This window comes from Bubalus bubalis, chromosome X, assembly GCF_019923935.1.
Source record: "Bubalus bubalis isolate 160015118507 breed Murrah chromosome X, NDDB_SH_1, whole genome shotgun sequence".
NCBI classification, from domain to species: Eukaryota; Metazoa; Chordata; class Mammalia; order Artiodactyla; family Bovidae; genus Bubalus; species Bubalus bubalis.
In genome coordinates, this window is record NC_059181.1 from 140063789 (window position 1) to 140086780 (window position 22992).

A 22992-nucleotide genomic window follows, 5' to 3' on the forward strand; every position below is an offset into this window, starting at 1 on the left:
AGAATAGCAAGTTGCCACGTCATGAATCAAGAATAACAACAATGTGCTGAGGAACTGTCAAAGGTTGAGTATAAATTGGAATCAGTCAGAGAGGAGCAAGGCAGTAAGAGAAGACTGACACTGGAGAGGCAGAGATGAGGTCTTGTAGGGACTTGTGGGGTAAGAACAGGCAATTTATCTTATGTGCAGTGGAGGGCTGCTAGATGGTTTGATAAAGAAAGTCATGCAGTCTGATTTATGTTTTAGAAAGCTCACTGAATGTTGTGAACTCTGTAGGAACAGAGGACTTTCAGGCTCTTGGCACTACACAGGCATGATCTGATGATGACTGAGACGAGGGTTGTAGCAGAGGGAATATAACAGCATCTAGATGAGCATTTGGGACCACAGGATTTCAAGTCCCATCTCAATTTATAGCTTCACCACCTGGAAGTTATTTGACCTTGAGTAGCTTTCCTAACTTTGTTACCACTTAGCTTTCTCATCTGTAAAATGGGAACGATGATACCATGCATCTATATCTTAGAGTCATTCTGGGATTGAATGGAACAATTTATGTAAAACACCTGATATCATATTAGAACAATGATAAGCATAGGATGCACCCTTATGGCAGAAAGTGAAGAAGAACTAAAGAGCCTCTTGATGAAAGTGGAAGAACAGAGTGAAAAAGTTGGTTTAAAGCTCAATATTCAAGAAAACTAAGATCATGGCATCTGGTCCCATCACTTCATGGCAAATAGATGGGGAAACAGTGGAACAGAGGCTAACTTTATTTTGGGGGCTCCAAAATCACTGCAGATGGTGATTGCATCCATGAAATTAAAAGACACTTACTCCTTCGAAGGAAAGTTATGACCAACCTAGATAGCATATTAAAAAGCAAAGACATGACTTGTCCACAAAGGTCCATCTAGTCAAGGCTATGGTTTTTCCAGTACTCATGTATGGATCTGAAAGTTGGAGTATAAAGAAAGCTCAGCACCGAAGAATTGATGCTGTTGAACTGTGGTGTTGGAGAAAACTCTTGAGAGTCCCTTGGACTGCAAGAAGTTTCCACCAGTCCATACTGGAGGAGATTAGGCCTGTGTGTTCATTGCAAGGGCTGATGTTGAAGTTGAACCTGAATACATTGGCCACCTGATGCGAAGAGCTGACTCATTTGAAAAGACTCTGATGCTGGGAAAGATTGAGGGCAGGAGGAGAAGGTGACAACAGAGAATGAAATGGTTGGATGGCATCATCGACTCAATGGACATGGGTTTGGGTAAACTCCTGGAGTTGGTGATGGACAGGGAGGCCTAGTGTGTTTCAGTTCATGGGGTCGCAAAGAGTCAGACACGACCAAGCAACTTCACTTTATTTTTTCACTTTCATGCATTGGAGAAAGAAATGGCAACCCACTCCAGTGTTCTTGCCTAGAGAACCCCAGGGACGGGGGAGCCTGGTGGGCTGCCGTCTATGAAGTCGCACAGAGTTGGACACGACTGAAGCGACTTAGCAGCAGCAGCAGCAGTACCCATACTGTTAAAATAAGCCCAACATGTTTTAGACATTTATAGATTCTGGAGGAAACATTTCCTCATATACACAGTATTTTTGGTCGATAACTTCCAAATAGGCCTGCCTTGAATGAGATGCCCCGTGTCAAAAGTTTCTAGAAACTGCCTAAATTGCCATAGAAGGGTCACTCCTATTAGCACCCCCTGAGACTCTGTCACTGTGCAAGCTTTAGCAGCTTTCTCTCATGTATCTTGGAGTTTCTGTACCGCCAATAATGGCCCTTAGTCTCATGGGCTTCTGATACAGGGAACTGCCCAGCTTGGTCCAATGCTGTATGACCATAGTGCAACACATGTGGGTACATGCTGGACTGGCCTGGAAATATAGACGATCTCAGGTCTTGAAGCTATGACCCTCCATATCCAGCTGCCCATTTGGCCTTTGATTACAGAAGTAGCACTCTGCAAGCTCAGCAGACAATATTAAAACTAGTTTTCACTTCCTAATTTATACCAAGAACTTCCATAGCTATAAAATTCTTTGAGTATTTTAGAACAGCCAATGAAAAAGTGATAAACTAAACATTATATTCATCTGAAGTAATAACTACATCAGACAAGGATAGGCTGAGAAGTTTACATGGGAATTTGTTGTATCCAATTACAGTAGTATAAGATTATCTGCCATCAGAGAAACTAGATCTATCTGGTATATCTGAGAATTCAAACAGAAACTTTCGTATATGTATTTTCCATGAAAGATGAATATCCAAATTAGTAGTCAAATGATGATCTGGTAATCTGCGCTGGAATAATTGGTTCTCCATATGATGGTAAACAGTCAGGTCCCAGTCTGACTGTCACTCAGATCATGAACTCCTTATTGCAAAATTCAGAGTTAAATTGAAGAAGCAGGGAAAATGACTAGGCCTTTCAGGTCTGACATAAATCAAATCCCTTATGATAATACAGTGGAAGTGACAAATAAATTGAAGGGATTAGATCTGATAGACAAAGTGCCCTAAAGATCTATCGATGGAGGTTTGTGACATTGTACAGGAGGTGGTGATCAAGACCATCGCCAAGAAAAAGCAATGCAAAAAGGCAAAATCGTTGTCTGAGGAGAGCTTCCAAATAGCTGAGAAAAGACAAGCAGCTAAAGGCAAAGGGGAAAAGGAAAGACATACCCATCTGAATGCAGAGTTCCAAAGAATGGCAAGGAGAGACAAGAAAGCCTTCCTAGGTGATCAATGCAAAGAAATAGAGGAAAACAATAGAATGGGAAAGAATAGAGATCTTTTCAAGAAAATTAGACATTTCAAGGGAACATTACATGAAAAGACGGGCTCAATGAAGGACAGAAAGTGTATTGACCTAACAGAAGTGGAAGATATTAAGAAGAGGTGGCAAGAACACACAGAAAAACTATACAAAGAAGATTTTAATTACTCAGATAACCACGCTGGTGTGATCACTCGCCTAAATCCAGACATCCTGGAATGCAAAATCAAGTGGGCCTCAGGAAGCATCACTATGAACAATGCTAGTGGTGGTGATGGAATTCCAGTTGAGCTAATCAAATCCTAAAAAATGATGCTGCGGAAGTGCTGCACTCAATATGCCAGCAAATTTCGAAGACTCAGCAGTGGCCACAGGACTGGAAAAGGTCAGTTTTCATTCCGATCCCAAAGAAAGGCAATGCCAAGGAATGTTCAAACTACTGCTCAACTGCATTCATCTCACATGCTAGCAAAGTAATGCTCAAAATTCGCGAAGCTAGGCTTCAGCAGTATATGAACTGACAATTTCCAGATGTACAAATGGATTTAGAAAAGCAAGAGGAATCAGTATTAAATTGCCAACATCTGTTGGATCATCAAAAAAGCAAGAGAGTCCCAGAAAAACATCTATTTCTGCTTTATTGACTATGGCAAAGCCTTTGACTGTGTGGATCACAAGAAACTGGAAAATTCTGAAAGAGATGGGAATACCAGACTACCTTGCCTGCCTCCTGAGAAATCTGTATCCAGGTCAAGAAGCACAGTAAGAACTGGACATGGAACAACAGACTGGTTCAAAATTGGGAAAAGAGTACGTCAAGGTTATATATTGTCATCCTGCTTATTTAACGTATATGCAGAGTACATCATATGAAAGGCTGGCCTGGATAAAGCACAAGCTGGAATCAGATTGCCAGGAGAAATATCAATAACCTCAAATATGCAGATGACACCACCCTTATGATATAAAGTGAAGAAGAAGTAAAAAGCCTCTTGATAGAATTGAAAGAGGAGAGTGAAAAAGTTGGCTTAAAACTCAACATTCAAAAAACAAAGAACATAGGATCCGGTCCCATTACTGCATAGCAAATAGATGGGAAAACAATGGAAACAGTGAGAGACTTTATTTTCTTGGGCTCCAAAATCATTGCAGATGGTGACTGCATTCATGAAATTAAAAGACGATTCCTCCTTTGAAGAAAACCTATGACCAAACTATACTACACATGAAAAAGCAGAGACATTACTTTGCTGACAAAGGTGAGTCTAATCAAAGCTATGATTTTTCCAGTAGTCACGGATGGATGTGAGAGTTGTACCATAAAGAAAGCTGAGCACTGAAGAATTGAGGCTTTTGAACTGTGGTGTTGGAGAAGACTCTTGAGATTCCCATGGACTGCAAGGAGATCAAACCAGCCAATCCTAAAGGAAATCAGTCCTGAATATTCATTGGAAGGACTGATGCTGTAGATGAAGCTCCATTACTTTGGCCACCTGAGGTGAAGAACCAACTCACTGGAAAGGACCCTGATGCTGAGAAAGATTGAAGGCAGGAGAAGGAGACGACAGGGGTTGAGATGGTTGGATGGCATCACTGACTCAATAAACATGAGTTTGAGCAAGCTCCAGGAGATGCTGAAAGACAGGCAAGGCTGGCATGCTACAGTCCATGGGGTTGCAGAGTTGGACATGAATGAGCGACTGAACGATAACAACAAATCTAGTGACAAGTAGTTTAACTGAAAACAATATAAGAAGCTGGGTTATAATGGTTGTGAGAGTTCACAACTGTGCTAAACACCTTGCATTTACATTACACGTTTCTATAAAAAGAGCCCGACCACATCTCTTCCCCTACTTACCTATATCTGATAATAAAGTCCAGGTACTCTTGCCTCTGGGACAAAAGGAACTTCAGACCATGCAAGCCCTGACCTATATGTGGAACTCTCCAGCTTTATTCCCTTTTACCACCATAAAAGCCAAGCCAGTCTCCCTCCCCTGCTCTATTCAGCTATTCTTTAACCTTCTTGAGAGCTTGCTCTGCTCTCCCCAGAAAAACTCATTATGTGAGTGATGAATTTTTTCATACTCTCTGGGGGTATGTGTCATCAGTCTCAGTATCCAAACCGAATTGCCGTTGAAGGATCCATCCTGTCTCTGTGGAGTGACGGCAGCAATTGGCCCCAAGAGCAGGATACTGAGGTGCTGTCCCTTACCGCCTGGGGTCTCTTCTCTCTTCTTTGGCTTTCGCACTGGCTCTGCTGTAGCTGGAGAACATGCACTTTGAGCTCCTGCCGTCTGGCTAGCTTGTGCTTTCGCCTTGCTTCTTTGCGCTACATTTGTGAGCGCCTGCTAAAGCTTGACCAACATAAATCAGTTTAGCCAGTTGGCATATAGTGAAAGGATTATTACATTGGGACCCTCCTTAAAGCAGTTCTGAATTCTGTATCTCAACCTGGACTTATGTGTGAGTCTGAGGTTGAATCATGTGTATCAATTCCAAACTAACCCGTGACTGATACTAACCTCAAAGAAACGAGCCTTATCATTTGAACACTGGTTGTGTCTCACCCATGTGTTGGCCCCCTTTCTCTATAGAACTCAGGAGAAAAACTGATAGGCTGTTAATAAGACAGGATGGTCTCCCATATGGAAGAAAAGCAGTTACTATGTGGGATGCTGAAGTCATACGTCTGAAAGTAAATATGTGTGTGTTTATGTGTTGTGGTCAGTCATGTCTGATTCTTTGAGACCCCATGAACTGTAGCCAGCCAGGGCCCTCTCTCCATAGGATTTCCCAGGCAAGAATACTGGAGTGGGTTGCCACTGCCCTTTCTAGGAAATCCAACCTGCGTCTCCTGCATCTGCTGCAGTGGCAGGTGGAGTCATAAGTACTTTACAAAATGCTCCTGCTGCTTCCACCTATGCCTGTTAAATACAAATGACCTTGATCCTCTGGGATCTAGAGGGGAACTTGTGTGTCACCTCTGTGACAAAGCCAAGAGATTAATTCAATCATTGCCATGGGAAGGTCCACAACACTGAGTACTAACTTGATTTGAGGTTCTCTGGAAGAAGAAACTTATAAAAACTTTTCACGATAAGATCAATAACAACTCAGAATCTAATGCAAAAACGAAAACACAAAACTCCAAATTGTCAAGGTCCTCAGAAACAAGAAATCTCAGATGGGAGAACAAGATGGTGGAGCAGAAGGTGGACATGGAGTACATATCTCTCTGTGGATACATCAGGAATACACTTTCAGACACACAAGTGCCTGCAGAACACCAGCTGAGAGCAGAAAGGAATACCTGACCAGTGGAAATAACATGTAGAATCACACAAAACTTGGTAGGACAAAGGAACAAGGGGGAGAAACAAGACTGTCAGTAGGACTGGACCTGTCTACGGCACGTGGGGGAACTGAAGCAGGGGTCCAATCCCCACATCAAGGCAACTGTCTGAGTTAGAGGAGAAAGATTTAAGGCTGAGAGTGAAACGGCTGGTCTTTGGCACCCTAAATGGAATGAAAACAGTCCTTGCTGCAGCCATACATACCCTAGATAGGGATGTAGGTCCCCCGGAAGGCACAGCACCTGAGAGCTGGAGTTTAGAGATTGTGGAGCAATCCCAGCACGAGGGCTGCTGTTGACTGTGGAGAGACGGATCAAGGGGATGTGAGGTGGGAGATTGTCGTGGGAAATGCCTGTGGATAAAAGCGGGCAGCCATGGAAGCAAGGCGATACTGCTGAGTCACGCGTAGGAGGTAGAGCCATCACCATAGCCTCTCCCCCTAGATACCAGCATCTGCAGCTGAACAAGAGAGGCTGGCCCATCAAACACCTGACTCACTGAAATAGAGTAGGACCCCACCCAGGATGCCCCTTTAAGTGCCTGACATGCCGATCTACAGAGTAGGACCCCAGCCAGGGGTCCCCTCTATGTGCCAAACAACAGAGAAGGACTCCAGGTAAGAGAGCCCTCTATTGCCTGAACCGGCAGAGCTATGGAGAAAGACTGGCCAAAGAGGCCTTTCGATCACTAGCTACAAGAGGCTCAAAAAAAGACTCTGAAAGGGCCATAACTCTTGTGGTGGGGGCAGTCCATGTCCCTACATGCTTGGCACCACCAGGGTCCCCACAAGCCAAGCAGCTGCACCACCTTCATGCTCAACCCTCACTGGGGCAGAGCTGCCACAGGCAAAATGTCTTGCGTCTATGCATGCAGGGTCACTTCGGTTGTGTCCAACTCTGCGACCCTGTGGACTGTGGCCTGCCAGGCTTCTCTGTCAGTGGGGTTCTTCAGACAAGAATACTAGAGTGTATTGGCCAATACTGGTTGCCATACTCTTCTAGAGCGCTAGATTTCCTGCTGCCCTAGCTGCCAACTCCCCTGAGTACCTGGTGCTGCCAGAACCCCTGTGATCCAAGCAACTATACCACCTCCGCACCTGGCCCTCACTGGGGCAGACCCAAGTCCTCCAGAGCAGACTCAGAAGCAAACCCCAGTGGACGACCCACATGCAGAGGTTGAAATAAAACCACAATTGAAACCCAGGGGCAGTGTGGCACAGGAAGAAGACTCAAAACCTTCCCACCAGCTGTACAAGCTGCAGATTAAATCGACACAATCAACTAGGCAGACTCTGTGTCTATGGAATATATAAAAGGACAGTGAGAGCTCCCACAAAAGAAAATGCACTAGTTCTGATCGCTGTGGACATTGGAGGCTAGAATACACAGGAGTAGGACCAGATTGGAATCTGAGCTGCCCCCACAACAGGTCCAGAGACCAGCACAGTGTTGGAGGGCATCCTAGGAAGATAAGGTGGATTGTGACTCCCAATAAAGGAAAGAACTCTAACAGCAGTGGCTTAAGAAAAATATTTCTTATTCTTATGTTTTGACTTGCTCTGTAGATTCTTTTGGATTTTTTTTCTTTTTTTTTTCCCAATTTTATTTTTTCCCCCTCTGTTGTAGATGTTGATTTTATTGGCACTATGAAATCTAACTAAGCATTTGAGTTTTATTTTTTGGCAGTCACATTTTTTATTGTTGTTATAAACCTCTGCCTCTAGGCTGGGCTTTTGCAATTCTGTGAAGTTTTCTTTTTCCTTTCTTTCCTCTTCCCTTTTTTCATCTTTTCTCTTTCTCTTATTTTTAATTTTTTTAAACCTATCATTATTTTTTCTACATTTATTCCTTTGTGTGCTTTCCCTACTGTTCTTTTCCCCTAGGAGTTAATCTTTAGTGTATATAAATCTTCTTTATCTACCTCTATTTAACTTTGCATATCTACTGTTTCTTTCTTTTCTTTCTTTCCTTTCCTCTCAACATATTTATTCATTTTATTTTCATTGCTTTATTCCCCACTTGGCACCTTGCTTCAGTTTTGCTTTCCAGTTTGTGCTTTAGTTAGTTTTGTTCTTAACTGATAGATATAATTTTTGGTTTCCTTTGGGTCAATCTATTGTACTTTATTTTTGTTGGACTGTTTTGATTTTGCTTATGAGTGTATATGTATATGTGTATATTCAGTCACACTTTTTATTGTTGTTATAAACCTCTGCCTCTCCATTGGACTTTTACAGTTCCGTGGAGCTTTCTGGTTTTTTTTTTTTCTCTTTGTTTTTAATTTTTAACTTTTTTAAACCTATTATACTTTATCTACATTTATTCCTTCGTTTCCCTTTCCTACTGTTCTTTGGCCCTTGCATTTAATCTTTGAGGTATATAAATCTTCTTCATCTACCTCTATTGAACTTTGCATGTCTATTCTTTCTTTGTTTTCCTCGCAATATATTTTTTTGGTTTTGTTTTCATTGCTTTATTCCCCACTTGGCAACTTGATTTAGTTTTGTTTTCCAGTTTGTGCTTTAGTTAGTTTTGTTCTTAACTGGTAAATAAATTTTTTTATTTCCTTTGTTCACCTGGTCAAACTACTGTACTTTATTTTTGTTCAACTGTTTTGATGTTGCTTATGGGTATATATGTATATGGGTGTATTTCATTATTTTAATTATTAATTGCCTGATTTTGTAACTTCCATTTATTTGGGGCTCATCTTTGGTTGCTTATTTTTGGGTATTTGTTTTAATCTCACTTAATGCCATAACAAACCACTTGTGGAATCTTCATTTCTGACAAGAGATTAAGCCCTGAGCCTTTGGAGTGGAAGCACTGATTCCAAGACCCTAGATTACCAGACAACTAACCCTGCTGCTGCTGCTAAGTCGCTTCACTCATGTCCGACTCTGTGTGACCCCATAGACAGCAGCCCACCAGGCTCCCCAGTCCCTGGGAATCTCCAGGAAAGAATACTGGAGTGGGTCCTCTATCCCTAGGGAGTATCAAATAGTGAGAATTTCCAGAAAGGAAACCACTTGAATACAAGACCCGGCATCACCCAACCATCAAGAGCACCCGGTGCAGGATGCCTCATCTAAACAACAAACAAACAAACAAAAATACAAACACATTCATCACCAGACAGGAGTACAACCTCACTCGGCCTTGCAATCAGAAGGAAAACAAACAAACAAAAACCACAGCACAAATCTCACCCTATACTAAGCTTACACAACCACTGCACCAATCTTAGGAGGGCAGAAACCAAAAGGAAGAAGAATTCAACCTTGAAACCTGGGAAAAAGAGACCTCAAACACAATAAATTTTTAAAAAATAATGAAAAGGCAGAGAAAACTACACAAATTAAGAAACAAACTAGAAAAAAAGAAGTCCAAATAAATGAAAAGGAAATAGGCTAACTATCTGAAAAAGAATTCAGAATAATGATAGTAAAGATGATCAAAAACCTTGAAAACAAAATGGAGAAAATGCAACAATTAATTAACAAAGACCTAGAACAATTAAAAAATAAACATACAGAGACAAACAACACAAATACTGAAATTAAAAATACTCTAGAATGAACCAATAGCAGAATATGTGAAGCAGAAGAACGGGTCAGTGAGCTGAAAGATACAATGGTGGAAATAACTTCTACAGAGAGGAATAAAGTAAAAAGAATGAAAAGAACTGAGGATAATCTCAGAGACCTCTGGGACAATATCAAACACACCAATATTGAAATTATAGGGGTCCCAGAAGAAGAAGAGAAAAAGGAAGGATAGGAGAAAATTTCTGAAGAGATTACAGTTGAAAATTTTCCCAACATGGAAAAGAAAATAGTCAATCAAATTCAAAAGGTACAAAGACTCCCATACAGGATAAACCCAAGGAGAAACACGCTAAGACACATACTAATCAAACTAACAAAGACTAAACCCAAAGAAAGAATATTAAAAGCAGCAAGGGAAAAGCAACAAGTAACATACAAGGGAAACCCCATATGCTTAACAGCTGATCTTTCAGCGGAAACTCTGCAGGCCAGAAGAGAATGGCAGGATATATTTAAAGTGCTGAAAGGGAAAAATCTACAACCAAGATTACTGAACCCAGCAAGGATCTCATTCAAAATTGATGGAGAAATAAAAAGCTTTTCAGACAAGCAAAAGTTAAGAGAATTCAGTACCACCAAACCAGTTTTACACCAAATGTTAAAAGGGACTTATATAGTCAAGAAATACAAGAGAAGAAAAAGATCTACAAAATCAACCCCAAACAGTTAAGAAAATGGCAATAGGAACATATATATCAATGATTACTTTAAATGTAAACAGATTAAATGCTCCAACCAAAGGACAGAGATTGGCTGAATGGATACAAAAACAAGACCCACATATATGCTGTCTACAAGAAACCCACTTGAGACCTAAAGATACATATAGACTGACAAAAAAATATGCCATGAAAATGGGAAGCAGAAGAAAGCTGGAGTAGCAATCCTCATATCAGAAAAAATAGACCTTAAAATAAGAGTACTACAAGGGACAAGGAAGGACACTACATAATTACCATAATGGTTTGGAGGGAACCCTGGATCCCTAACTTGTACATCACAAGAGTTGAACTGGACAAGATGAAGAAATCTGGAAATTCAAATTGGGAAGGCTCTAATGGTTATTGAGGAAGCACTCTTTTTCTCAAACCAGAGCACCTAGACTCCTCTGCACCCTGCCCCTCCCCCATGGATGTTCAAAGGTGGTGCCCTGTGATGTCAAGACATGTCAGGGCTACCATTGGCCAGAGGAATTTCTTGCTGACCAATGAAAGCTGTGGCTCTTCATTGTCCTGGGCAGGTATATATAGAGATACCAGGCTGCCTTGGTGTAGGCTACTGTTGCTACAACATGGGAGACCTAATTGAGGAACTGAAGGAGGAAGAGTCAGAGATTGAGATAGACAGTGTCAATTTGGAGGAACAAACTTCAAGTGCTAGAGCAAGGCAGAGAATTCTGATCAGTCAAATAGCTTGGACAGTGAGAAGGTCAGATTACCCTACTCATGTTTTTTCTCTTCATCCCCCACCCAAGACTCACCCTGCCCCTGCATGGCACAAACCCTCCTCAAGGCACACCCGTTCTCTCAAAGTCCACCTTCACTAATGTCTTTCTGGATGACTTTGTTTTATTACCAGATATGAAAGCTCATGAGGAAGGTATAATCAACCCTTCAGCAGAATCAGGACAGGAATAAGAAAGGGACGAAGTCAAAAATACTAGTCTTCTACCACCATCCGCAGAATAAACAGAAGAATAAAAATCAGCCAATGGCAGAAGAAGAAATCACAGAGGATTCCTCCAACATTTCTCCCAAAAACAGTACTTACAACACTTCTACCAACAATTCTCCAAGTAAGCCCCTGTGCCAACCTGGATCCCAAGATGTTGAGCAATCTACTGCAGCTCCAGGAAGAGCAAAGGCAGAATAGTCATTTCTGCAGGGATCAAACATACAACGAAGGTCCCCTCTGCACAGATCAAAGTACTCAGATGTTGATGATTAAAGTACCAACAAGCAGTAAAAAGATGTGTGTGCATGTTTTTTTGATGATGGAGAGGGGAGAAAGGGAAGAGTCCGGTGTCTGAGGAGGGAGGGAGGAGGCGTCCTTTCAGTTTAGGGCCCAGACCAGCCAGTCCATACTTACTCAGACACTGGGAGTGAGGACTGGGTGAAGACTGAGAACTGCAGACTGAAGATTTCTGAGCACTGAGGATTTCTTCCTGAACACTTCATCCCACTGATGAGAAGGAAAAGGACGTGGTATTTCTGTTTGTTTTGGGGATCCAGCTGGAGAGAGGGGTGATGGAGGGGTGCTGGCTCTGTGTAATAACCAGATTCCACTTTAAAAGTTTGACAATTGAGTTTTTACCTCTCATCCATTTCTGATCCTCTTCTGGCCCACATTTGGGCAAGCTGATAAAAAGAGCCAGGGAAGAAGTGAATAAAGGAACACAAAATAGAAACAGATATACCTAACGTTAACCATTGGAATCATTGCCTTGCTGTATTTCGCATAGCCAGAACATCCATTACCCCCAAATAGCCTCTAGTGCACATGGATGCTCTGACCCAATGAGTAATAAAATTAAGTCTTTGGCCCCTATAGTCAGCCTTCAAAATATGAGACCCGATGGACCTTTCCTCCTAGTTACAATCACACTTTTCACCTCAGTTGTTTTTAAAAAGATTCAATCTCAATGCAAGCAGGGTCTTCACAGATTGAAACCCATTATAGGAGACCTATTTAGAGAGGGTGTGCTTACCTCCACTCCTGCAATTTACAGACACATTTTACTTGATCTTAAAGCTGTAAAACAAGAACAGGGCCTCAGTGTGAACTTGTACCCTTGGGGTCAGGGCCCCACTCACTAGATGTCCATTTATATTATTGAAAACACTGCTTCCAATGAATAACTGGTAAAAACTTTTCAGTCATAGCAAAACATTTGGCTAGCATGCTGTTTTCAATGCCTATTTCAACTTCTCAACTACACTTAAACTTCACCTTCAAACTGAAACGATACACCGTCACCTGTCTACTCAATGGGGCCAGTGTCCACTCTTGCCATCTCACACAGTCTTTGAAGGCAACATTTTCACCTGCTCTAGGTTTCGTCAGGTACACAATTAGGACCTCACACTGATGACATCCTCCTTTGAGGAGATTCCTATGACACACATGCTACACAGTCCCCCCACTGCAGGTAAGTTGCTGAAAACTCTTTGGTAAGTGCTGGACTCCTCCAGTCTTCACAGTGTTGAGAAATAGCTTTTAGGCTTCTTAGTACCCATACTGTTAAAACAAGCCCAACATGTTTTAGACATTTATAGATTCTGGAGGAAACATTTCCTCATATACACAGTATTTTTGGTCGATAACTTCCAAATAGGCCTGCCTTGAATGAGACGCCCTGTGTCAAAAGTTTCTAGAATCTGCCTAAATTGCCATAGAACGGTCACTCCTATTAGCACCCCCTGAGACTCTGTCACTGTGCAAGCTTTAGCAGCTTTCTCTCATGTATCTTGGAGTTTCTGTACCACCAATGATGGCCCTTAGTCTCATGGGCTTCTGATACAGGGAACTGCCCACCTTGGCCCAATGCCGTATGACCGTAGTGCAGCACATGTGGGTACATGCTGGACTGGCCTGGAAATATAGACGATCTCAGGTCTTGAACCTATGACCCTCCATATCCAGCTGCCCATTTGGCCTTTGATTACAGAAGTACCACTCTGCAAGCTCAGCATAGCTAGTGAGGCCTCCTTGCCACAGGATCAGCTGAAACTGGGCCCTCTGCATACCCTATCTTCAGGAAAGGGTACCTTCGCCTGTTCTCAGGCCCTTGTTAGATGCCACACTGCTACAAGAGTTCATCTCTTAGAACTCTTGGACACCTGGGGAGCCTTTTTGCATCCACACAGTGAAATCCAAAGGGAGATGATTCATTTAACCAATGCTGTCGTCACTATCACACTGATGGAGCTTGCTTGAGAGCTGCTACTTGTCATCTCTTCATCACTATGTTCTGATAAAGGACAGGACACAAAGGTCAGCGCAAAGGGCCAGTATGCGGCACCTACCTTAGCACAGAATGTCTGCGCCACAACTGGCCTCATCTTCATGCCTTTATAGATCTTTGAGCCACTGCCACTGGGCTGACTGTCTATTATGACCAAGTCAAACAATTCTTCTCCAAGGTTGTCTCATTTAGGGTTAAGAGCTCACGCAATCTCTTGCCTCGGGATAAATTATACCCAAAATGCAAATCAAGGTCACACATTTTCTACACATATCAAAGCCACAGTACAATGTCTCTCCATGGCACTCCTTATCCTCTTTGGAGTTCTACACAATAAGAGAAACCCAGAGGCTCATTTTGCTTTTCAGAACACAAAATACTATCTCCTGAACAAGATGTTCAATGGAACACTCACCACCTTTACTGCTCTCACCATGCAGGGGCCACAATGGTTTCCATAAACAAGTACAAATTAAAGGAAGCATGGAATTCTTTGGTTATCAAACAAATATCATGGGTAAATTGTAATAGAGATAGATGCCATTGTTTATTAATTATATTGAGCTAAAAGGAACAAATGAACATTGCATACGTTTAAGGTGCAGAATTTGATGTTTTCATTGAATGTACATCCATACCTACATCTATAGAGTGAAAGAATCACAATCGTCTAATGACCCATTGCTGCACAGTTACTATTTTTTCCCTTTTATGGGCATTCTATTTTTGATGCATTAACTCATTATATGAGTAACAATCATTTTCATATTTTTTGGTGTATGTGTGTCATCATTAGTCTTGATACTGAGATGAAAATTGAGGAGGGGGGCTGTACATTACACTTCTATGAAATGACATCAGGCTCCCATATTTCACAAAAGTATATGTGTGTGTGTGTGTGTGTGTGTGTTTATACACACGAGTATGACACTTTAAGAAAGATATCAGTATTTCAGGAAACAAATATGTCTTGAGTGCCTAGGATGTGTCAGATATTGTACTTGGTTCTTGACTTATAGTGAAGGACATAAAGTCAATACTTCTGTGATCAAGTAATTTCTATTTTCATGGGCAAAGGAGTGGTTCATGATATTGGTGTGGGGCAGAGGAGAGCTGCTTTGGTTAAAGGGTGTGGTGAAACCTTTTCTGAGGAGTTCATATCTGAAACAAGATTTGAAGAATGACATACAGTCAGTTGTGTGAAGATTTGGAAGAAGAGCATTTTAGGTAGAATAGCAAGTTGCCACGTCATGAATCAAGAATAACAACAGTGTGCTGAGAACTGACAAAGGTTGAGTATAAATTGGAATCAGTCAGAGAGGAGCAGAGCAGAGAGAGAAGACTGACACTGGAGAGGCAGAGATGAGGTCTCGTAGGGACTTGTGGGGTAAGAACAGGCAGTTTATCTTATGTGCAGTGGAGGGCTGCTAGATGGTTTGATAAAGAAAGTCATGCAGTCTGATTTATGTTTTAGAAAGCTCACTGAATGTTGTGAACTCTGTAGGAACAGAGGACTCTCAGGCTCTTGGCACTACACAGGCATGATCTGATGATGACTGAGACGAGGGTTGTAGCAGAGGGAATATAACAGCATCTAGATGAGCATTTGGGACCACAGGATTTCAAGTCCCATCTCAATTTATAGCTTCACCACCTGAAAGTTATTTGACCTTGAGTAGCTTTCCTAACTTTGTTACCACTTAGCTTTCTCATCTGTAAAATGGGAACGATGATACCATGCATCTATATCTTAGAGTCATTCTGGGATTGAATGGAACAATTTATGTAAAACACCTGATATCATATTAGAACAATGATAAGCATAGGATGCACCCTTATGGCAGAAAGTGAAGAAGAACTAAGGAGCCTCTTGATGAAAGTGAAAGAACAGAGTGAAAAGTTGGTTTAAAGCTCAATATTCAGAAAACTAAGATCATGGCATCTGGTCCCATCACTTCATGGCAAATAGATGGGGAAACAGTGGAACAGTGGCTAACTTTATTTTGGGGGCTCCAAAATCACTGCAAATGTTGATTGCATCCATGAAATTAAAAGACACTTACTCCTTGAAATGAAAGAATGACCAACCTAGACAGCATATTAAAAAGCAAAGACATGACTTTGTCCACAAGGTCCATCTAGTCAAGGCTATGGTTTTTCCAGTACTCATGTATGGATCTGAGAGTTGGACTATAAAGAAAGCTCAGCGCCAAAGAATTGATGCTGTTGAACTACGGTGTTGGAGAAAACTCTTGAGAGTCCCTTGGGCTGCAAGAAGGTTCAGCCAGTCCATACTAGAGGAGATTAGGCCTGGGTGTTCATTTCAGGGGCTGATGTTGAAGCTGAACCTGAATACGTTGGCCACCTGATGCGAAGATCTGGCTCATTTGAAAAGACTCTGATGCTGGGAAAGATTGAGGGCAGGAGGAGAAGGTGACAACAGAGGATGAGATGCTTGGATGGCATCATCGACTCAATGGACATGGGTTTGGGTAAATTCCCGGAGTTGGTGACAGACAGGGAGGCCTGGTGTGCTTCAGTTCATGGGGTTGCAAAGACTCGTACACAACTGAGCAACTGATGTGAACTGAACTGAACTGAAGGAAATCTGATAATGTCCAGACTTTAGTTAATAATACTATTTCATAGTTAACAATGCTCTTTCAGTGTGGGTTCACTAAGTTGAACAAAAGTTCATTACTAATGTACAATGGTAATAAAGGGAATTGATTGTGGAGTATATGAAAATACTCTTCACAAATATTCTGCAAATCTAAAACTTCTAAAGTAAACTGTTTAAAAAAACCCCACCATGCTAGGTGATAAGATCCAGAAGATTACAGAATTAAACACTGAATAGGGGTGGCCATGAGGAATGTTTGGAGGGAACACTGGCTCCCTAACTTGTACACCACAAGAACTGAACTGGAAAAGATGAGGAAATGTGGAAAGTCAAATTGGGAAGGCTCTTTAATGAGTGTTGAGGAAGCACTCCCTTTCTCAATCCAGAGCACTTGGACTCCATTGCAGCCTCCCCTCCCCCATGAAGGTTCATAAGTAGCGCTCTGTGATGTCAACAATGTCAGGGCTACCATTGGCTGGAGAAATTTCTTGCTGACCAATCAAACGGGCTGTTGTGGCTCTTCATTGTCCTAGGAAGGTATATAAAGAGACGCCAGGCGCCTTGGTGTAGGCCACTGTTGCTACAAGATGGGAGGCATATTTGGGAAAGTGAAGGAGGAGAAGTCGGAAATTGACGTATACGACATCAGTTTCAAGGAAGAAGCCTCAACCTCCGAAGAAAGAAAGACAAATAATTCTGATCAGTCCACTGGCTTGGACCCGGAGAAGGTCAGATTACCCTACTCATGTTCTTCCTCTTCATCCCCCACCCGTGACTCACCCTGCCCTTGCCTGGCACAAAACACCTCCCCAACGCACACCCGTTCTCTCAAAGTTCTCCTTCCCATCCTCCTTCACTAATGTCTTTCTGGATGACTTTGTTTTCTTACCAGATACAAAACCTCATGAGGAAGATAGAATCAACCCTAGAGCAGAATCCGGACAGGAATAGGAAACGGAAGTCGACCACAGTCGTCTTCTACTACCACGTGCAGAATAAAAAGAAGAATGAAAATGGGCCAATGGAGGATGAAGAAACCCCAGAGGAGTCTTCCAACACTTCTCCTGACAATTCTCCAAGTAAGCCCCTGTGCCCTCCTGGAGCCCAAGATGCTGAGCCATCTGCTGTAACTCCAGGAAGAGTAAAGGCAGAATAGTCGTTTGTGTAGGAATCAAACATACAACGATGGTCCCCTCTGGACAGATCAAAGTATTCAGATGTTGATGATTAAAGTATCAACAGGCAGTAAAAAGATGTGTGTGCATGTTTTTTTGATGATGCAGAGGGGAGAAAGTGAAGGGTCTGGTGTGTGAGGAGGGAAGGAGGAGGCGTCCTTTCAGTTTAGGGCCCAGACCAGCCAGTCCATACTTACTTAGACACTTGGAGTGAGGACTGGGTGAAGACTGAGAACTGCAGACTGAAGATTTCTGAGCACTGAGGATTTCTTCCTGAACACTTCATCCCACTGATGAGGAGGAAAAGGATGTGGTATTTCTGTTTGTTTTGGGGATCCAGCTGGAGAGAGGGGTGATGGAGGGGTGGTGGCTCTGTGTAGTAACCAGATTCCACTTTAGATGTTTGACAATTGAGTTTTTACCTCTCATTCATTTATGTTCCTCTTCTGGCCCACATTTGGGCAAGCTCATATAAAGACCCAGGGAATAAGTGAATAAAGGAACATGAAATAGAAACAGATATACCTAACGTTAACCATTGGAATCATTGCCTTGCTGTATTTCGCATAGCCAGAACATCCATTACCCCCAAATAGCCTCTAGTGCACATGGATGCTCTGACCCAATGAGTAATAAAATTAAGTCTTTGGCCCCTACAGTCAGCCTTCAAAATATGAGATCCGATGGACCTTTCCCCTTAGTTACAATCACACTTTTCACCTCAGTTGTTTTTAAAAAGATTCAATCTCAATGCAAGCAGGGTCTTCACAGATTGAAACCCATTATAGGAAATCTACTGAGCAAGGTGTTATTATCCCCATTTCTGCTGCACTTAACAGACAAATTTTACTTGATCTTAAAGCTGTAAAATGAGAAGAGGGCCTCAGTGTGAACTTGTACCCTTGGTGTCATGGCCCCACTCACTAGGGCTCCATGTATTTTGTTGATAATACTGCTTCCAACGAATAACAGGTAAATACTTTTCAGTCATAGCAAAACATTTGGCTAGCATGCTGTTTTCAATGCCTATTTCAACAACTTCTCAGCTACAGTTAACCTTCACCTTCAAATGGAAACGATACACCATCACCTGTCTACTCAATGGGGCCAGTGTCCACTCTTGCCATCTCACACAGTCTTTGAAGGCAACATTTTCACCCGCTCTAGGTTTCGTCAGGTACACAATTAGGACCTCACACTGATGGCATCCTCCTTTGAGGAGATTCCTATGACACACATGCTACACAATCCCACCACTTCAGTTAAGTTCCTGAAAATTCTTTTGTAAGTGGAGGACTACCCCAATCTTCACAGTGTCCAGAAACAGCTTTTAGGCTTCTTAGTACCCATACTGTTAAAACAAGCCCAACATGTTTTAGACATTTTTACATTCTGGAGGAAAGATTTCCTCATATACATAGTTTTTTGCTTGGTAACTTCCAAATAGGCCCACCTTGAAAGAGACTCCCTGTTTCAAAGATTCTAGAATCTGCCTGAATTGCCATAGAACAGGTACTCCTATTCGGGTCTGCTGAAACTCCTTCACTGTGAAAGCTTTAGCAACCCTCTCTCATGTATCTTGGAGTCCCTGTACTGTCAACAATAGCTGTTAATTTCATGGGCTTCTGATACAAGGAACTGCCCACCTTGGCCCAATGCTCTGTGACCGTAGTGTAGCAATTTTGGGTCTATGCTCGACTTGCCTGGAAATATAGACTATCTCAGGTCTTGAACCTGACCCTCCATATCCAGCTGCCCATTTGGCCTTTGATTATGGAAGTAGCACTCTGCAAGCTCAGCATAGCTAGTGAGGCCTCCTTGCTACAGGATGGAGCTGAACCTGGGCCCTCTACATACCCTATCTTCAGGGGAGGGTAACTTCCCCTGTGCTCTGCCCCCTATCAGATGCCACACTGCTACAATAGTTCATCTGTTAGAACCCTGGGACACACAGGGAGCCTATTAGGATCACCACAGTGAAAACCAAAGGGAGTTCATTCACGTAATCAATGCCATCGTCACTATCACACTAGAAGGAGCTTGCTTGAGAGTTGCTACTTGTCATCTCTTCATCAGAATGTTCCTGATAAAGGACAGGACCCAAAGGTCAGCGCAAAGGGCCAAACTTCAGGTAGCTGTCTTAGCACACAATGTCTAGACCAACAACTGGCCTCATCTTCACACCTTTATAGATCTGTTGGCCACTGCCAATGGGCTGTCTGTTCTGACAAAGTCAAACAATTCCTATCCAAGATTGTCTCACTTAGGGTAAAGACTCACGGAATCTCTTGTGTCCTGAGAGATTATACCCAAAATATAAATCAAGGTCACATATTTTCTACACATATTAAAGTCACAATACAATGTCTCACAATGGCACTCCTTATCCTCTTTGGAGTTCTACACATTGAACGAAACCTAGGCACTCATTTTGCTCTTCAGAATACACAATAGTAACTCTTGAATAAGATATTCAATGGGACACTAACCTGCTTTACTGGCCTCCTGCTGTAGTTGCCAAAATGTTTTCCATAAATAAGTCTAAATTGAATTAACTATTCAATTCTTTGTCAAACAAACATCATGGGTAAATTGTAATAGAGATTGATCCCATTGTTTATTCAATTTTATTGAGTTACAATGGACAAATTAAAATTGCATATGTTTAAGGTGTAGAACTTCATCTTTTGATTGTCTATATCCACACCTACATCTATAGAATGAAAAAAATCACAATCATATAATTACCCATCACCTTACAGCTACTATTATTTCTCTTTTTTTTGGCCTAACTCTATTTTTGATGCATAACTCATTATGTGAGTGACAATCATTTTCATATTTTCTTGGTATATGTGTGGCAACATTAGTCTTGAAATTGAGATGAAATTTGGGATGGGCATGTACATTTCACTTCTATGAGATGACTCAAACTCCCATATTTCACAAAAGCATATATATATATATATATATATATATATATATATATATACACACACACACACACACACACATATGTGTGTGTGTAAATATATATATGTATATATACATATGAGTATGATATTTTAAGAAAGATACCAGGATTTCAGGAAACAAATATGTCTTGAGTGCCTAGGAAGTGTCAGATATTGTTCTTGGTTCTGGACTTACAGTGAAGGACATAAAGTCAATAGTTCCTGTCATCAAGTAATTTCTCTTTTCAAGGGTGAAGGGGTGGTTCACAGTATTGGTGTGGGGCAGAAAAGAGCTGCTTTGGCTAAAGGGTGTGGGGAAGCCTTGTCTGAGGAGTTGATACCTGAAAAAAAATTTGAAGAATGAGATATAGTCAGTTGTGTGAAGATTTGGAAGAAGAGCATTTTAGGTAGAATACCAAGTAGCCATGTAATGATACAAGAAAAAGAACAGTGTGCTGAGGAACTGCCAAAGGTTGATGTAACTGCAGTACAGTCACAGAGGAGCAGAACAGAGAGAGAAGACTAAGACTGGAGAGGCAGAGAGGAGGTCTTGTAGGGACTTGTGCGGTAAGAACTTGGATTTTTATCTTATGTGCAGTGGAGGGCTGCTAGATGGCTTGATAAAGAAAGTGATACAGTCTGATTTATGTTTTAGAAAGTTCACTAAATGTTGTGAACTCTGTAGGAAAAGAGGAGTCTCAGGCTCTTGGCACTACACAAGTATGATCTGATGATGACTGAGACGAGGGTTGTAGCAGAGGGAATATAACAGTATCTAGTTGAGCAGTTGGCACCACAGGATTTCAAATCTAATCTCAATTTATAGCTGCTGCTGCTGCTGCTAAGTCGCTTCAGTCATGTCCGACTCTATGCGACCCCATGGACTGCAGCCTACCAGGCTCCTCCATCCATGGGATTTTCCAGGCAAGAGTACTGGAGTGAGGTGCCATCGCCTACCACCTAAAAGCTATTTGACCTTGAGTAAGTGTCTTAACTTCATTACCACTTAGTTTTCTCATCTGTAAAATGGGAATGATGATAGCATGTACCTATATCTTAGAATCATTCTGGGATTGAATGGAACAATTATGTAAAACACCTGATATTATTATTATTAGAACAATAATATGCATAGGAATAAATGGCTTCTCCTTTTATCGATAATATAAATATGTACATACATACTTCTGGCTTCTTTCTGCCCTACCACCCATACAAACTTAGGATGTCCTCTGTCAGCTGCTGTTAAGCCATGAGTAATGAGCCCTTGTTTTTTCCTTGAAGACACAGTACTTGGGGGCACCTTCTCTCAGTGGTTAGGCATGCTGGTACCTTTAGATAATAAGTGTCTGCCTATGGCTTATGATTAATTTATTTAATTAGTAGCAATAGTATCTGATCTCTAACCTTCTCTTTCTACCTAATGAATCATTGCTGGAATACCTACCCACTTTGCTCCAACCCCTTCCATGGGTCTTACATGAACACCAACCCATATTTCTTCCTTACCTGCAAATATAACATGCTGAGCTTAGTCAGACTGCTTTCACGTTTTCTTTCTTCCATTAAATGAAGCTTTGAGTTGTTTTTTTCCTCAGAAAAATCTGCTTGCATTTTTCAAAGCAGGTTCTCATTTTACTACTTCCTGATCAGGACTCTTCCAAAGTCCTTTGTTCCCTCGACCCTTTTACTTCCCCTTTTTGGTCTCTGATATTTGCCCATCTTTCCACACTAGCATCATTTAAGACTGCAAGTAAGAAGCTGTTTAGTGGCTTCTCCAGATAATGAAATAAGACTAGATGTTTCCTTCCCCTTTGAAGCAATTGCTTTCCCTTCCAAACCTAGAGCGGCTGAGTGATGAAAGTATCCTCTTTCTTTAAGGCTAAACTCAAATGATGCTTCTGCTCTGAAGCCTCTCTGCCACCAATGCCAGCAGAGTCCATTGCTCCTGTGCTCCTACAGATACTTATATTAAAGCAATTGCCATCTTGTACTAGAAATTTTCATGTACCTATTTGTCTTCCCCAATATACAATATAGAACAAGGACAAGCGTATTTCATTCATCTCTGGAATCCCAACGCCTGAACACAAGACACAATATTATGGTCACTGCTCAAGGCACGATTGATGAGTTACTGGAGGAGTGAATAAACAATAATTCTGCATATACTAGATCATGTTCCCTGCTTTATAATGTTTGCTTTAAAAAATGTTAAGCTTAAAATCATTTACCATTTTTATTGTTAAAGACTCAGAGTACAAGGATGAACATTTAAAAAAAGAACCTAAATAGTAAAAACTGAATACAGCCTGTGATATGAACACTTTTTACAACTATTTTTCTGTACATGTCTCTAAATAAATGCTAAATAGATGAAGACAGTATTTTAACTACTTTTCACTTGCTATTTTAGACCAAGAGTTTTCATAGTTTTAAAATTCTTAGAGTATCTTAGAATAGCCAATGAAAAATTGATAAGCTAAACATTAAGTTCATCTGAAATAATAAATACATCAGACTAGGA

The 22992-nt window shown here is 41.5% G+C and overlaps 1 protein-coding gene and 1 long non-coding RNA gene across 7 annotated transcripts in view; one reads left to right on the forward strand and one right to left on the reverse strand.

The window, feature by feature from the left end:
- Positions 1 to 22992, reverse strand: part of HS6ST2 (heparan sulfate 6-O-sulfotransferase 2) — a 397215-nt gene that overhangs the window by 218955 nt on the left and 155268 nt on the right. The window lies entirely within an intron of this gene.
- On the forward strand, positions 16926 to 21665 carry LOC123465427. Its single transcript, XR_006640672.1, has 3 exons — positions 16926 to 17064; positions 17229 to 17415; positions 21292 to 21665. It is a non-coding gene; the product is annotated as an uncharacterized LOC123465427 (long non-coding RNA).